The following is an 18,796-nucleotide window of genomic DNA, read 5'->3' as shown; positions in this document are numbered from 1 at the left end:
GAGTGGAAAAAATCCATCCTGGGCAGAAATGAACGTGCTGGCTCCGTGGATTTGGAGACGTTCTCTCAGTGCTGCCCAATCCAAACTCCAGCTGTGCACCTCCTCACACTACCTGGGACCACAGAACAGAAAATGTGACTATTCCCCTCCAGAAGAGTCACCCCCAGGGCTCCTCTGCACCGCTGTCCCGACTCCCCCTCAGATCTCCCCCCACTCCAGAGGCTGCCCAGAGTGAACCCAGCAAAAGGAAAAGGGACACACTGAGCACAGCACTCACCTCTGGGCCACCTGCCCAAGTGCCAACTCACCCCCTCCCTCTATTCCTTGGCACACCTGGGGCAGCAGCAGCACCTGCAAAGAAACAAAAAAAGGAAAAATCATGTTGAGTTCCTGTGAAACAGCAACCTCCCTGCTCTGACTGAAGCACAGCACAAGTGAACCTTAATGTTGCACCCATCTACCCTCCTCTGGCATCCTGGGCCAGCACATCTGCAAAGGGGACCACCTAAAATAAATTTAAAAAAAAAAAAAAAAAACAGTGAATGCTTAGAGTTCCACCAGCAAGTGAGACTGGAGCAATAGTAACTGCTTCTGTCCACCCACCAGTGCTCACCTCGTCCACTTCACCTTGACTGCAGAGACCCAGCTTGGCCTCCTAAAAATACAGACAAAGAGCAGTGCTGTAACATGGCCACCATTTACACTCCCCTGCAAACACAAACAGTGACTGACCTTCTCAGGGGAGCCCCCTCACCCGGGATGGGGCACTCTGCCAGGGATTTAATCCATCTGCACCTGAAACAAAGTCAGGACAAAAATCAAAGTGCTGCAGGAGAACTTGACAATTCCAGACACTTTGTGCCAATCCAGGAATACCCTCTACAGCCCAACTACACCCCACATGACACATTTCAACTCCCCAGGACTTGTCCCATTCCCCCCACACCCAGACTGAGCAACAAGGCAGAGCAGCTCTGAGCCAAACACACCAACACCCGTGACACAGGACAGGACAAAAGGGGGGACACAACAGAGACAGAAACATCTCAGCAAGAAGAATGACCCTGAGGACCGAGAGAACTCGCAATGAGATGACCGAGGTAAGACCCATGGGGAGCTGACCAGGCTCAGAGAACCCTGCAGGAAGAAGATGCCAACGGGATCACTGATCCCAAGAAACGCAGGGATGGATGCCCGAGAATCCCAAGGTCAGAATCCTCCACTCGGCTGTGCACTTTTAGAAGACCTAATCCACCAGAATGGATCACAGCAGTGCACAGCTGTGGATACAGCTCAGAACAAGACCTGGAAAGGCACCAGCCTGGATGGTTGTGAAGAGAGATGGATTCTGATGTGTGTCTGAACACCTGAGTCAAAGTTCAATGATATCAGTGCCTGTCCAAGGAACAGGGAGATGTTAAGAACGATGCCTGGGGTCTCCAAAAGACCCCTTGAAGGGTTAAGGCAAAAGACACACAAAACAAAACACACAACAGACACTGAGGGCACAACAGACAAGTGACACAACATGCCCTGGGACTGCTCTGCCCTGCACACCTCAGCACTGTGAGACCTTCCCTTCACGTGCCCTAAAGGAGTCACAGCTTGGACATCCCCATCTCCAAACCTGACCCAAAAATCCCTCCCGGTGACTCCCAACCCACACCCCACTTTCATCCCCTCTGTGGCTTTGAGCCCTTCACTTATCTCTGGGATGTCCAGGGATGAGAATCCACATCAGGGGCCAAGGAAGGCTGTCTCTGCCTCAGGGAAATTCCTGCTGTCTCAGTCAGGTGCCATAAAGAAAACCAAACATCCACGGATGATCTCAGCAGGGCTGTTGGGTGAGAGGATCTCAGTGTGAGACAAGTGACCACCTGAAACACACAAACAATAAGGGATGCTCAGAGCTGCACCAGAAACACCACTGCCCTGACCACACAAATATATCAATTGTAGGAAACACAAACCAAAGTCCAGCAAAAAAACCCCCAACTCTTATTACTGATAGTCAAACTACCTAATACAATACAATAATACAATATAATACAATAATACAATATAATGATGTATACTATAATATATATAATAACTTATAATATAATATATTATATATTATATAATATATAATATAAAAACGTATAGCATAATATAATATGTAATAAAAATAACCCCATGTCCATTCCCCTCAAAAAACCTCCAAGATGCATATCTTATATATCTGGGTATACCCCCAATTTAAAGACCTGCCTCTAATCAAATAAGCGTAAACCCCACATCTTTTAAACTATATAAATTCATTAACCTAATGCATCAAAACCACAGAATTTTAAATCCTTAGTCAACACCATACACACCAATCCCATCACTATATACAAAAACAAATCCTCTTTTCTATTAATAAAATAACAAAAAAGTCTCAACTTTTAACTACAAAAAAACCATAAAAACACCGAATTAAAAATAAAATAATCTCATTATAACTAAGCAAAAACTTCAAACAAACTTCCTCCAAAACAAATGTTTTAAGCGTCAAAAAACCTCAAACATTTAAAATAACTCCTTCAGAAATGCCTTCTGTACATTCCAGACTGATTTTGGGAGCAAAGCAAGGAAAGAAAAGCACACAGCCTGTTTTAAGAAAACAGCGTTCACTCCTGTGCATTCCCTGTCCAGTGTATTCAGCCCAAGCACAGACAGACTGCAGCACACAGATCTCCTTTGCTCTTAGTTAGTTTTAGCCAGCTAAAGCAAAGACTTTTTTTTCCCTTTTTCTTCTGACTGTTTAAACCTGCTGCAGACTGAAAAACCCAGAGAAGCACCGAACAATAAACAAATCAATCCACAAAAATAAAACCAGCACAAATATACTCAAATTAGCAGCACCAAAAACAATTACTCCTAACTCAATAAACCCATAATTCCTCAAAACCATCAAAACAAACAGACACCTATAAATACACACAAAACCAAAAGATCCATTTGACTACAAACAATATCTCCTAAATTATCCAAAACTATAAAACATATACCATAGTCAAGCAGGCTAAATAAACAAACCCCTACAAAACAACAAACAATAATCTAATTATTAATATTAAGAAACCCTAAAAAATTAACTACCTCACACTGTCCCAAACCCACTAAAACAAACACTAGATGCTCCCTATGATAAAAGCCACCACTAAATAAATAAAAACCTCCCCTATACCTCACACCACAGCCAATTACACCACTGTGAACCTTAGAAAACAAACCCTGGAAAAACACAATATCCCCCAAAAACAATTCAACAATGAAACTGAGTTCAAAAATACTCTGACCATGGGAACTATGAAACCAAACATGAAATAAATACACCACATATCTCTCATCATACACCACCTACAAACAGAATAAAGCCACACAATAAATCACTAAAAACCACCAAACAGAAAAAACCAGCCCTACCCAACCTGAATTCCTCCACACAACACACAAAACCCCAATAACACATTTCAGAAGTCCCTCAAAAAGAGCTACTTAAATTAATTCTACCTCAAATACAAACAAACCCAACCATAAAGTTACCTTATCTCAAAAACCAAATTATATATTACAAATAATACCAAAAAAGGCACACAAAACACTACACACCATCTAAGAACATAACATTGAATAAAAACTACATGAAAGTACCACTATTCATTAAAATTCCAGCTGAAAAGAAAACCCCTTCACTTTAAACACAGACAACAACAGAAAAGGGATTTCTTCAATCAATTTGAACTCCTTTTGTCTCCATAACTCCTTTTTCTTCTGGGAACACCGGGGAGGGTTTATTAAGATGAAGCCGAAAAGGAAAAAAAAGTCCCCTCTATAATCCCACACTGGTTTACCTTGTGCTGCTGCTGGGTAGAAAGGTTTGATCCCCATCGCCTCCCAAGTAACGCTCCAAACCCACGTGCTCCCCATGAACCACAGCCAGGACCTCAGCGTGAGCTCCTCACAGCTCCATGCTAAACTGATCTGAGGTTCCCCTCTTAAACTGGAACCGTCCCCTCATTATCCAACATAGCTCCCACCTGTGCCTGCTCTGTCCCCCCTCACTGTTCACAGCTCACACCCGGGGCTGCTCTCTCCCCTCCCCATCCTGTGGCATCTCTCACCTGCAGCTGCTCCCAGTCCGAGCGTGAGGCAGAGGGGACTTGCTGTTCATTCCCGGGACGGTTCATTGTCTGCAGCTGACACGATGGGGCACCGGGCTTCCCTTGCTGTGGATAAGGACCCCTCTTCTCCTGCAGGTGCCCGAGGCTGCAAAGGGGATTCCACCTCCGAAAGTCCGTATGCCTGAGGTTCATAATTCCTAAGGAAATTCCCCAGAAATCGTTACCCTTCATTTACAAATATTCCTTTGGAATCACTCCTGACCTGTCCTTCTGTGGAAGCGTTTCAAACATACATTGGAGAGTTCAGGAGCCGAGTTGGCTTGTTTATGACTTGGCTGACAAGCCCAGACAAAACCCAAACACCGAGAACGCCGGCCCGGCCCGGCCCCGCCCCCTGGAACGCCCGGCCCCGCCCCCGGCCCTGCCCGGCCCCGCCCCCGGCTCCGCCCAGCGGAGTGGGGGCGGGACCATCGCCCGCGGCCCCGCCCTTCTCCCTGGGCCGGCCCCGCCCCTCACAGCTCAGCCGAGCCGGGTCCGAGGGGAGAGGAAAGATTCTGGTATAATTTCAAAACGCATTGGGAAAAATAAGTCTATGGAACAGCTCATTTCCTCTCCCAGATTGGCTTCTGTGTGATCGTCTGTGACTCCAACTGCTCTGATGGCATTTTCAGCCTGTGGAGCTGCAATGACCTGCCAGAGTCTAAGCACGACAGAAAATAATGGGAGAACTCCCTGGATCAGGCAGCGGAGCCCCTCAGTGGTGTCCCCAAGGCCCAGCAGTGCCCAGCACCTCTGGCTGGAATTTGAGGGGTCCCAGCACAGCCCCTCTGGAGTGTTCCTCCTCTGGAGTTGACACTTCCCAGCAGCCCTGACCAGTGTTTGGGGGTCCCAGCACAGGACCCCCGGCACATCCCCCTGCTTCTCCAAGTCCCGTTTAACCAGAATGATTTTCTGGGGATAGCAGCACCCAAAGCCAGCAGAACTGGCCTTAATCACTTTTGGGGGATCTCTCTTTTCTTCCTCACCAAACTCCCACTGTCAAAACCCACCCTGAGGCTCAGCTCCCCATCCCCTCAGTCTCTCCAAGGACCTCGGCTTGGATTTCCCAATCCAACAATGCAAAAATTATATCCTAATTGCAGTAATTGCTTAAGAAATATTTGAAAAACATGAAAGGAATGAAGACAAATTGAACAAGAGCTGCCAGCTCCAGGGGCCATCCAACGGTTGCTAAAACCCCTTACCAATAATTTTAATTAACCAACTCAGAGCAATTAACACCACACTGAGAGAGTATGATTCTTTTCAATTGAGTTATAGATTAATATTGCAGAATGTAAAAACCTTTCTAAACCCAGAAACTCTTTTAAGAGACACACAGGGCACAGCGGCAGACAGAGTCTGGTGACTCAGGGGAAAAACCCCAAAGTTTTCAGTCTTTAGCATCTTCCACAATGTCACCGTTGACAGCAAACATGGCTTCAGCCTCAGCAAGACAGACTCAGAGATTTTGCAGATCCTGGTCTCGCCTCAGCCTTTCAGCAGGTCCAGCCTGCAAGGAGAGAGAAGAAAATGGGTCAGAATGGACAGCCTACCTCCAGAAAATCAGCATCATCCACAAAGCATTAAATAGAGCTGTAAGAACTGCCCAAAGGTCCATTTCCCTGCGGACTGAGGGCTCCAGGTTGAAGCACAGGCTGCACCTGCCAAGAGCAGACTATGGAAACCCCAGAAGTAAAAGCTGCTCGATATTTCAATACAAAGTGACAGCAACAACATTAAGTCCATTTGCACAAAAGGCAGAAGAGACGTGACTCAAAGTTAAGTCAAGATCTGGAGAAGTGAATCAGAACTAACCAAAAACAACCTGTCAAATTATTGAGACACAAATAGGAACCTGATGCTGTGCTGGATAAACACAAAATGCTGATTACCATGAAAACTGAAGGAAAAGTTGCTGAAGATCTTCCATGACACAAGATAGCAATGACATGAAGCAGTCCAGTACGTGTTACAATGCACTGAAATGCTCGGGGTGAAATCATCTGTTCCATAGAAACTGCTGAAGCACATTAAGGTTTCACAGAGATGATTAAAAAAAATGATATCAGGTTAAATCTCACCCTTTGCAGCACCTCTTGCAAGACAGCTCGACTTTCAAGAGTTAATGGTTCCTCACGAATAAGAGCTTGCTTTTCCAGGGTTCCTAGAATAGAGCCCAGATGCCACCGTTGAGATCTTGAAGCCAAAAATCCAAATACAGCGCTCCTTCAGAACCCTGAGGGACAGCCACGGATTCTGGGGCTACAGGAAACAGTGAAAAATGGCACCAAGAACAGTGCAGTGCTGGCTGGGAGAAGCAGCATTACTCTCTGAGAAAATGCCATTCTGCAGCCGGTTTAGTGCTTTAGAGAATTTTACTGCCATGGGGGAGGGAAAAAAAAAAAAAAAAGGTATTATAGCTGGGGAATGAAGGGAAAAAATCCCCAAACCACTGTCCAGAGTCTGAGGGTGAACATCCACAATAAGACATCAAAATAAATAGAGACTTCAGAAAAAAAATAGAGACATTAAAACCAGCCCAAATGAAAAGCCGTCTATTAGAACAATGCTTGCACCAAAGAACTCTGGCGTGGAGCCTTAATTCAGGATAAAGTTACTGAAGAATATCTGAAGACCACTTTTAAGTGCTGTACACCAAACTAAACCCAACTCCACTTCCATTTTCTAGACAGATCCTCAGACTGCTGAGTGAGAGTCTCAAGCACACACTCAGTTGTCAGATTTGCCTTTGCCCACCTCAGCAAGGACAGAGCAGACGTGGCCAGTGCAGGTCAGACCCACCCCAAGCCCTGCCTGAGCCCCTCTGGCCACCCTTCCCGCTGCTAATACTGGCCCCAACAGGCTCCAGCCAGGCCCTTTATCAGTTTGCTTTGTGTATTCTCCTGATCAGATGGGAAGGAACCCTCCTGTGCCCTGAGCCCGGTGAGATTTTCCTGGACAAAATGCAATTTCTCATACAAAAGGCAGTTTTGTTTGGTTTTTTTGTAGGATTTGCCCTACACAGGTGATGTTCCTCACAACTCAGCACTACGATGCCAACAGCAGCAATATAGAAAACCCCTCTGGGACAGAGCAGCAGAAAAACCCACCTCCAGACTCACCAGAGAGATGACAGGAGCGCCCTCCGTGCGATGCCTGCTGAGCCAAGTGGAGCTGGCAGGGTGACCCATGGACATTCTGCGTTCACCTTTCAACAGAGTCAATGCAGAAACAGAACAAATCTCTCTCGGTGTCAAGAGGCCTTCAGGTGCACCTGGAGATGCTGCAGTATCCTTCAGCAGCCAGAGCAGAACAGGGTTTCTACTGTGCTGTAAGTGAGAAATACAATTTAATCAGAAGAAAATAAAAGGAAGCATCTCTCCTTGTATTTTTATATTTTAAAAAAATCATGCACTAGAATTTTTTTAAGTGTTCATTCTTGCTTTTATGCAAGTGTAAGTTATGAGGACTCAACTTCCAGCCTGAAATTGCAACAGCCCCTCAGGCTGACTGAGCTCAGCCAGAACACCAGAATCACTGAATTGTGGAAGGGAAAGCTCATCCCATTCCAGCCCCACCCAGGGCACGGACACCTTCCACCAGATCCAGGGGCAGCCACAGCTTCTCTGGGGAACCCGTGCCAGGGCCCCGCCGCCCTCACAGGGAACAATTCCTTCCTGATATTTAATCTAAACCGGCCTCCCTTCATCCTGATGAAGCCCTTCCGCTTGTCCATCACTGCGTGTCCTTGTGAGAAATCCCTCTCCATTAGGGCATAAGCGGCTGGCACAGACCCCCCCAAATCAATGTTCTGGGGGCTCTCGGGGCCACACGAGCACTCCGGGCGTTTTACCGGCTTCTCCTGCCGCCTTCCCCGGGAACCCCCGGCACGGCTCCAGCGCCGACAGCGAGTGCTCCAGCTCCGGGCACAGCGCCAGCGTGTCCCGCCCGCCCGCCGGGGGATCGGCAGCGGCCCCGACACCGCCTTGAATGGCCCGCCGAGGAAGCGGCAGTGACGGCGGACACCAGCCCGGGGCCGCCCGGGAACTGCCCCCGGCTCGGGAGGGCGCGGCTCGTTCGGAGAAACTCGGCTGGGCTCGGCTGTTCGGGGAAACCCGGCTGGGCTCGGCTGTTCGGAGAAACTCGGTCATTTCCGTCAGCCGTCGGCTCTTTTCGGCTGTTCGGCAACTCTCGGTCATTTTCGTCACACCTCGCCTTTTTTGGTGGCAGAGAGCATTACGTCACTTTCGCCCCTCCCCGCCGCCATCTTTAGAAGGTCAACAGCAGCGAGCCGAGCCGCCATGTTGGTTGTGGCGCCCCTTAAGGCCCCCCATAGGTGTCTAACACAGAAGCCTGACTAAAATGAGTAACCCGAACCCGCCTGCGGCGTGGCTGAACCCACAGCCCGTGTCCCTACACCTGGAGACGCCACAGAAAATTGTCCTCGGGCGGCACCGTGGTCGGGAATTTTGTGCAGGCAGTCTGATAAACACACATGGGGGGGTCCTCATTTTTCCCGCCCTTTTCGCCGCCATCTTTAGAAGGTCAAGCGCCCCGAGTCGCGCCGCCATCTTGGTTGTGGCACCCTCACCAAATGTCCCCCTCGGCTGCTCGCACAAGCGCCTGACAACATCGCCTGCCCAAACACTGCCGTGGCGCCGCTCAGCCCCCATCCCGTGTCCGTCACCTGCGTGTGCCGCGGAAAAACCGCTCCCGGGCCGCTCCCTGGTCCAGGTCGCGCGCAGGCAGCCGGCTGACACGTGCCCTGGGTCCCCTCTTTTTTTTTCTCGCCTTTTTGGCCGTGATTTTTCGGTCCTCGGGCGGCAAAACTGCCCGTGAGCTCAGAGACCGGGGCTGCTGCTCACCTCGGGTACCGGCACGGGGGAGAGTTGCAGTACCGCTGTATGTCCACAGGATGGCAGCACTGCCGCACAGCTCTCGGGGCGGGCGCGGGGGACAGTTGCAGTACCGATCTTTATCCACAGGATGGCAGCATTGCCTTACAAATCGCCTGCCATCAACCATACCGAATCCAAAAAAGCCTTCAGTTTAGGCTGCATTTCAAAATAACTTCTATTTCTTCCTTTGATATATCTAATAACCATTACAAATTTATCTATTATATCATGTACATTATATTAAGTATATTTTACATATTATAATAAATGGAACAAGTAATAATATAGTGTATCAATAGTGCATCTATTCCTATTATCTTTCATATTTTATAGTTCTCATTCTGTTACTTATATTTTTATTTTTTTGTATTATTTTCAATTCGTATTTACTTCTTTCCATTTTTACCGATATTTTAAACTATAGGAATTCATTGACCAAACACATCAGAACCACAGTTAATTAGAATTGAATGAGCCTGGTTTTCTAAGAGATAAATATTTAATCGTTATTAAAATAATATGGGCATATTTTCTCTTTCTGTGTGCTTTTGGGGAGAGGGGGTTTGTTTTGGATTTCTTGGCTAATAAACAAGGAGGTTCAAAGAGCTACAAAATAAAATGTCCATATTATTTTATCTCTGCCTCTGAAATACACTTCGACATCAAGCTCCTGCTGGTAACACTGGGCATGGGTAGAATGAGACCTGAAAGGAAAAAACAGGCACCATGGTGTTCACAGCTTTCTCAGTTCAGGTTTATTAATTTAGTAGAAAATACAGAGAATTTTTAGTAACTGCACTCTCAATTATATCCAGACGTCCAGCAGACAGGGAGGTCATTTCTCAAATTCTTCCTTGCTGAGAGCCAACCTCCCACATACTCGGGGGAAACAAAAGGGTGGATTTAATCCCCCTGCATCTGAAAGAAAGTCAGTACAAAAGTCAAAGTGCTGCAGGAGAACTTGACAGCTCCAGACACTTTGTGTCCATCTAGGGATACCCTCTACAGGCCAACTACACCCTACATGACAAATTTCAAGTCCCCAGGACTTGTCCCATTCCCCCTACACCCAGACTAAGCAACAAGGCAGAGCAGCTCCAGGCAAAACACACCAACACCCGTGACACAGGACAGGACAAAAGGGGGGACACAACAGGGACAGAAATATCTCAGCAAGAAGAATGACCCTGAGGACCGAGAGAACTCGCAATGAGATGACCGAGGTAAGACCCATGGGGAGCTGACCAGGCTCAGAGAACCCTGCAGGAAGAAGATGCCAACGGGATCACTGATCCCAAGAAAAGCAGAGATGGATGCCTGAGAATCCTATGGTCAGAATCCTGTACCTGTCTCTGCATTCTGACAAGACCTAATCCACCAGAATGGATCACAGCAGTGCACAGCTGTGGATACAGCTCAGAACAAGACCTGGAAAGGCATCAGCCTAGACACTTGTGAAGAGAGATGAATTCTGAGGAGCCTCTGAGCTCCCGAGTCAAGGGTTTGATGCCTGGCCTGGTATCAGCACCAGGAATAGGGAGATGTTAAGAACGATGCCTGGGGTCTCCAAAAGACCCCTTGAAGGGTTAAGGCAAAAGACACACAAAACTAAACACACAAAAGACACAGAGTACACAACAGACAAGTGACACAACGTGCCCTGGGACTGCTCTGCCCTGCACACCTCAGCACTGTGAGACCTTCCCTCTATGTGCCCTAAAGGGGTCACATCTTGGACATCCCCATCTCCAAACCTGATTTAAAACCCCCTCGTGGTGACCCCTGACCCCACACCCCACTGTCATCCCCTCTGTGGCTCCCAGCCCTCCACTTATCTCTGGGACATCTGGGGATGCCAATCCATGTCAAAAGCCAAAGAAGGTGCCTCTCCCTCGGGGAAATTCCTGCTGCCACTGGGCTGGTGTCTCTCAGTCAGCTACACTAAAGAAAAACAAACGTGACCCTGTGATCTCAGCAGCACATGGGCTAAAAACCAGCAATTCTGCTACTCAACACCTCCTGAGCACACCCAGGTCCTCGGGCCCTGTGCTCCAGCTCTGCTCAGACACCAACATTGCGGGGTGTGCCTGGGTTAAGAGCAGACAAGGTGATGTGGCACTGCTGAAACTTGAGCAGAGCCTCCCTCCTCCTCCCTGACACACCTCAACTCTTCGGCTGTTACCAAAGCCCACCTGGATGGCCCCTTCAAATGGAGAAGGTCAAGGCTTCACCACAGAGTCCTGTAATGTTCCCAGGGTCCAGCTGGTGAGGGGAGCTCGGCATCGTGTGAGTGGAACACCTAAAACACACAGCACTGGATGCTCAGAGTTCCACCAGCAAGTGAGGCTGGAGCAATAGTAACTGCTTCTGTCCACCCATCAGTGCTCACCTCGTCCACTTCACCTTGACTGCTGATATCCAGCTTTGCCTCCTAAAAATAAAGACAAAGAGCAGTGCTGTAACATGGCCACCATTTACACGCCCCTGCAAACACAAACAGTGACTGACCTTCTCAGGGGAGCCCCCTCACCCGGGATGGGGCACTCTGCCATGGATTGAATCCATCTGCACCTGAAACAAAGTCAGGACAAAAGTCAAAGTGCTGCAGGAGAACTCAACAGCTCCAGACACTTTGTGTCATCCTCTCTCTTTTTACTCCTGAGGGGTCCATCCCACTAGGGCCCTCTCCTCTCTAAGGTAACTTTAAATTCCCTCCTGGGACTGAAAAGGTTTTTCCCCTTCTCCCATCCACCAGCCCCAACACTCAGCATTTGGAATACGAGCAGACAAAATCCATCCTGGACAGAAATGAACGTGTTGGCTCCGGGGATTTGGAGACGTTCCCTCGGTGCTGCCATATCCAAACTCCAGCTGTGCACCTCCTCACACTACCTGGGACCACAGAACAGAAAATGTGACTATTCCCCTCCAGAAGAGTCACCCCCAGGGCTCCTCTGCACCCCTGTCCCAGCTCCCCCTCAGACCTCCACCCACTCCAGAGGCTGCCCAGAGTGAACCCAGCAAAAGGAAAAGGGACACACTGAGCACAGCACTCACCTCTGGGCCACCTGCCCAAGGGCCAACTCACCCCCTCCCTCTATTCCTTGGCACACCTGGGGCAGCAGCAGCACCTGCAAAGAAACAAAAAAGGAAAAAATCATGTTGAGTTCCTGTGAAACAGCAACCTCCCTGCTCTGACTGAAGCACAGCACAAGTGAACCTTAATGTTCCACCCATCCACCCTCCTCTGGCGTCCCGGGCCAGCACATCTGCCAAGGGGACCACCTAAAATAAATTAAAAAAAAAAAAACAAACAGTGAATGCTTCAAGTTGCACCAGCAAGTGAGACTCCAGCAGTAGCAACTGCTTCTGTCCACTCATCACTGCTCACCGCGTCCACTTCACCTTGACTGCAGAGACCCAGCTTGGCCTCCTAAAAATAAAGACAAAGAGCAGTGCTGTAACATGGCCACCATTTACATTCCCCTGCAAACACAAACAGTGACTGAGCTTCTCAGGAGAGCCCCCTCACCCGGGATGGGGCACTCTGCCATGGATTTAATCCATCTGCACCTGAAAGAAAGTCAGGACAAAAGTCAAAGTTTTTCCCATTTTTCTCCAAAGAAGTTCTTTCCCAAACCAATTTAAGAGAGACAATTTTAGTTTACTCTCTAAAAAAAAAACCCATTCAAAAGTTTCCTCTCAGGTTTATCCTAAACCACAACAACAAACAATTCAATCCATAGAAATAAAAGTAGCACAAATATACTTAAATTAACAGCACCAAAAACAATTATTCCTAACTCAATGAACTCTTAATTCCTCAAAACCATCAAAACAAACAAACCACCTATAAATACACACAAAACCAAAAGATCCATTAGACTACAAACAATATCTCCTAAATTACCCAAAACTATAAAATGTATACTGTAGTCAAGCATGCTAAATAAACAAACCCCTATAACACAATAAAAAAATCATTTAATTGTAAATATTAAGAAACCCTAAAAAATTAACTACATCACACTGTCCCAAACCCACTAAAACAAACACTAGATGCTCCCTATGATAAAAACCACCACTAAATAAATAAAAGCCTCCCCTATACCTCACACCACAGCCAATTACACCACTGTAAACCTTAGACAATAAACCCTGGAAAAACACAATATCCCCAAAAAATAATTCACCAACAAAAATCAGTTCAAAAATACTCTGACCATGGGAACTATGAAACCAAACATGAATTAAATACACCACATATCCCTCGTCACACCACCTACAAACAGAATAAAACTACACAATAAATCACTAAAAACCACCAAACAGAAAAACCAGCCCTACCCAACCTGGATCCCTCCATACAACACACAAAACCCCAACAACACATTTCAGAAGTCTCTCAAAATAGCTACTTAAATCAGTTCTACCTCAAATACAAACAAACCCACACATAAAGTTATCTTTGCTCAAAAACCAAATTATATATAACAAATAACACCAAAAAAAGTCACACAAAACACTACGCACCACCTCAGAACATCATATTGAATAAAAGCCACATAGAAGTGCCACTATTCATTTAAATTCCAGGTGAAAAGAAAATCCCTCCACTTCAAACACAGACAGCAACAGAAAAAAAAGAAGTTTCTTCAATCAATTTAAACTCCTTTTGTCTCCATAACTCCTTTTTCGTCTGAGAGCACCGGGGAGGGTTTATTAAGATGAAGCTGAAAAGGAAAAAAAAGTCCCCTCTATAAACCCACACTGGTTTACCTTGTGCTGTTGCTCAGTGTAAAGGTTTGATCCCCATCGCCTCCCAAGTAACGCTCCAAACCCACGTGCTCCCCATGAACCACAGCCGGAACCTCAGCGTGAGCTCCTCACACCCCACGGCTGGATACCAAAATGAGCTGGGGCTGCCCTCTTCACCTGGAACCGCCCCTGGCTGGAACCGCCCCATCATTATCCATCACAGCTCCACCCGTGCGTGCTCTGTCCCCCCTCACTGTTCCCAGCTCATACCCGGGGCTGCTCTCTCCCCTCCCCATCCTGTGCCATCTCTCACCTGCAGCTGCGGCCAATCCGAGGGTGAGGCAGAGGGGACTTGCTGTTCATTCCCGGGACGGTTCATGGTCTGCAGCTGACACGATGGGGCACCGGGCTTCCCTTGCTGTGGATAAGGACCCCTCTTCTCCTGCAGGTGCCCGAGGCTGGAACGGGGATTCCACCCCCGAAAATCCATATGCCTGAGGTTCATAATTCCTAAGGAAATTCCCCAGAAATCGTTACCCTTCATTTACAAATATTCCTTTGGAATCACTCCTGACTTGTCCTTCTGTGGAAGCGTTTTAAACATTCATTGGAGAGCTCAGGAGCCGAGTTGGCTTGTTTATGACTTGGCTGACAAGCCCAGACAAAACCCAAACACCGAGAACGCCGGCTCCGCCCCTGGCTCCGCCCCTGGCTCCGCCCCTGGCTCCGCCCCTGGCTCCGCCCCTGGCTCCGCCCCTGGCTCCGCCCCTGGCTCCGCCCCTGGCTCCGCCCCTGGCTCCGCCCCTGGCTCCGCCCCTGGCTCCGCCCCTGGCTCCGCCCCTGGCTCCGCCCCTGGCTCCGCCCCTGGCTCCGCCCCTGGCTCCGCCCCTGGCTCCGCCCCTGGCTCCGCCCCTGGCTCCGCCCCTGGCTCCGCCCCTGGCTCCGCCCCTGGCTCCGCCCCTGGCTCCGCCCCTGGCTCCGCCCCTGGCTCCGCCCCTGGCTCCGCCCCTGGCTCCGCCCCTGGCTCCGCCCCTGGCTCCGCCCCTGGCTCCGCCCCTGGCTCCGCCCCTGGCTCCGCCCCTGGCTCCGCCCCTGGCTCCGCCCCTGGCTCCGCCCCTGGCTCCGCCCCTGGCTCCGCCCCTGGCTCCGCCCCTGGCTCCGCCCCTGGCTCCGCCCCTGGCTCCGCCCCTGGCTCCGCCCCTGGCTCCGCCCCTGGCTCCGCCCCTGGCTCCGCCCCTGGCTCCGCCCCTGGCTCCGCCCCTGGCTCCGCCCCTGGCTCCGCCCCTGGCTCCGCCCCCGGCCCCGCCTTCGGCCCCGCCCCGGGCTCCTCCGCCGAGCGCCGTGCCCGGCCTGGGATGGGGGCGGGACCAAATTTCCACATACTCGGGGAAAAAAAAAGAATAAGAAAAAAAAAAAGGAACAATGAAAAAAAATATTATAAAATAAAATAAAACAAAATAAAAATTTTAAAAAAACCTCACAAGTTATTAAAAACGAAAAAAAACCATAAAATCTAAAATAAATTTAAAATATAATTTAAAAATTTAAAATACAAAATAAATAACATGAATGTAAAAACTGAAATATTATCCATAAATTTTTAAAAAAATAAAAGTCATTACGATTTTAAATAGTAATAAAGAAAAATTTGAAAATTTAAAAAATAAATAATAGACTAAAATATAAAAATTAAAGAAATAAACCAAAAGCATTTTAAAAAGACAAAACAAAAAATATATTAAAACATTAACCCCAATACAATATTTAACATAAAATACAAAAATCAAAAATTAAAAATAAAATACGAAATTAAATAAACACAGCCCTCCCCTCATGCCACTGCCTAACACAGGCCCCTGGAGTTTTCTTGATTAGGCAGGGATAGGCAAAACAAACCCAGTGCCTCCCAGAAAATAAGGTTTTCTAGACAATTCTTGGAAACAAATTCTGTTTTAGCAGGAAGCTCACTTGGGATCAACACCCACATGTGCCAAGGCAGGAAAGAACAACCTCATTGTGTCCAAGGAACAGCAACTAGGCCAAGATTTAAGTTTTAATGGGACTTATGTAATTAAAAACACACTCAGTTGAACTTGAAAACGAGATGAATCAAGGCAATTAAACACCTTACAAGTTTTCCTGGGAATTCCCAGAATTCTGTGGATATGATGCTGACAGATTCCTGATTTACCAACCTTAATTGGGGAAATTTCCTTGGAAATGTCCCCTAAGAATTAGCAAAATTCAAATTAGGATAGAAAATAGGAAAAAAAAATATATAGCCTTACTAAAATCAGAGACAGGAAAAACATCAAATAAAAGGAAGGAATAATATCCAACTCCCAGCTTGCCTGGAAAACAAGCTCAGGAATTTCTAACATGGAAAACTTTTGGAAGAGCCAGGAAGTCGGCCAGGAAGTCGGTGGAAGTCCATGGAATGATGATTTCAAATCTGCTTCCTCTGCTCTGATTTTCAAGGGAAGAGGGAGTTAAACATGCCAATTTACTCCTATTCCAGAAGGATCTCTAGTTTGTGGGAGTAACAATCCAAAGAAACTCCAATCTTACTTGGATTTGACAGATGAAACTCCCAGCAGAGATGGGAAGTTTCAGTGGAACCAAAGAGCCACAATTCCTGGAATAACAAAATTCCACTCAGCAAAAGTCAGGAATTCTATTTACAAATCCATGGAGGAGGAGGAGGAGGATGACACCAGGGACACAATCCAGCTGAAAGCAACGATTTACTGGAAAGGGCAGGAAATCAAATGGACACTCTCTGGTTATGCGCAGGCATTTCTCCAGGAGTCAGAGAGAAAAGTGGGAACCCTGCACTGGGATAAGGCCTTCCAGTGGCTCCACTTCCTACAGGCTCTCTCCCTTTTTGCCAACTACCTGCAAGAGGAAAAACAGCAGGAATAAAGTTTCAAACAGGAGGTCCTTGGTTCAGGCAGACTGAAGTGCAGCTCCCAGGGAGCGAGTCCAGGCTGGGCCCAGGGGAGCTCCGGGAATCTGGGACTGCCCGTGGGATTCAAGGGCTGGAAAAGCAGGACCCACCTGCCGGGTTTAGTGCTGGGACACAGCAAGGCCTCGGCTCAGGGGCAGCAGTTAGAGCTGGGACTGCAGGAGAACACCCCAAAGCCGGGTCAAACATCCAGCATGACACGCAGCACGCTCCAGGAGAAACTCAGGAGGGAGAAGCCCCCGGATGCTCCGTGTTCCTTGCCCTCGGCATCTTTGCCAGGGCCTCCCTCAGAATACTGACCTCACCCTGCAGCTCCTACAAAATAGGAGAACTTATGGGAATCACCCAGCAATCCATGGATTTCCAGGTATTAAGAACCAAAGCAGTCGCCTCTCAGTGGTGTCCCCAAGGCCCAGCAGTGCCCAGCACCTCTGACTGGAATTTGAGGGCTCCCAGCACAGCCCCAGAGCAGCAGAAAAACCCACCTCCAGACTCACCAGAGAGATGACAGGAGCGCCCTCCCTGCGATGCCTGCTGAGCCAAGTGGAGCTGGCAGGGTGACCCATGGACATTCTGCGTTCACCTTTCAACAGAGTCAATGCGGAAACAGAACAAATCTCTCTTGGTGTCGAGATCTCTTCAGGTGCACCTGGAGATGCTGCAGTGTCCTTCACCAGCCAGAGCAGAACAGGGTTTCTACCGTGCTGTAAGTGAGAAATACAATTGAATCAGAAGAAAATAAAAGGAAGCACCTCTCCCTCCATGCTTTTTATATTAAAAAAATCATGCATCAGAATTTTTTTAACCGTTCATTCTTGCTTTACACTGTGTAAATTACAAGCACTCAACTTCCAGCCTGAATTTGCAACAGCTCCTCAGGCTGACTGAGCTCAGCCAGACCACCAGAATCACTGAATTGTGGAAGGGAAAGCTCATCCCATTCCAGCCCCACCCAGGGCACGGACACCTTCCACCAGATCCAGGGGCAGCCACAGCTTCTCTGGGGAACCTGTGCCAGGGCCCCGCCGCCCTCCCAGGGAACAATTCCTTCCTGATATTTAATCCAAACCGGCCTCCCTTCATCCTGATGAAGCCATTCCCCTTGTCCATCACTGCGTGTCCTTGTGAGAAATCCCTCTCCATTAGGGCATAAGCGGCTGGCACAGACCCCTCCAAATCAATGGTCCGGGGGCTCTCGGGGCCACACGAGCACTGCGGGCCCTTTACCGGCTTCTCCTGCCGCCTTCCCCGGGAGCCCCGGCTCGGCTCCAGCTCCGGGCACAGCGCCAGCGTGTCCCGCCCGCCCGCCGGGGGATCGGCAGCGGCCCCGACACCGCCTTGAATGGCCCGCCGAGGAAGCAGCAGTGACGGCGGACACCAGCCCGGGGCCGCCCGGGAACTGCCCCCGGCTCGGGCGGGCGCGGCTCGTTCGGAGAAACTCGGCTGGGCTCGGCTGTTCGGGGAAACCCGGCTGGGCTCGGCTGTTCGGGGAAACCCGGCTATTTCCGTCAGCAGTCGGCTCTTTTCGGCTGTTCGGCAACTCTCGGTCATTTTCGTCACACCTCGCCTTTTTTGGTGGCAGAGAGCATTACGTCACTTTCGCCCCTCCCTGACGCCATCTTTAGAAGGTCAACAGCAGCGAGCTGAGCCGCCATGTTGGTTGTGGCGCCCCTTAAGGCCCCCCGTAGGTGTCTAACACAGAAGCCTGACTAAAATGAGTAACCCCAACCCGCCTGCGGCGTGGCTGAACCCACAGCCCGTGTCCCTACACCTGGAGACGCCACAGAAAATTGTCCTCGGGCGGCGCCGTGGTCGGGATTTTTGTGCAGGCAGTCTGATAAACACACATGGGGGGGGGTCCTCATTTTTCCCGCCCTTTTCGCCGCCATCTTTAGAAGGTCAAGCGCCGCGAGCCGCGCCGCCATCTTGGTTGTGGCACCCCCCCCAAATGTCCCCCTCGGCTGCTCGCACAAGCGCCTGACAAC

This window comes from Zosterops lateralis (genome assembly GCF_965231275.1).
Source record: "Zosterops lateralis genome assembly, chromosome: 2".
NCBI classification, from domain to species: Eukaryota; Metazoa; Chordata; class Aves; order Passeriformes; family Zosteropidae; genus Zosterops; species Zosterops lateralis.
This window is presented reverse-complemented; position numbering follows the sequence as displayed.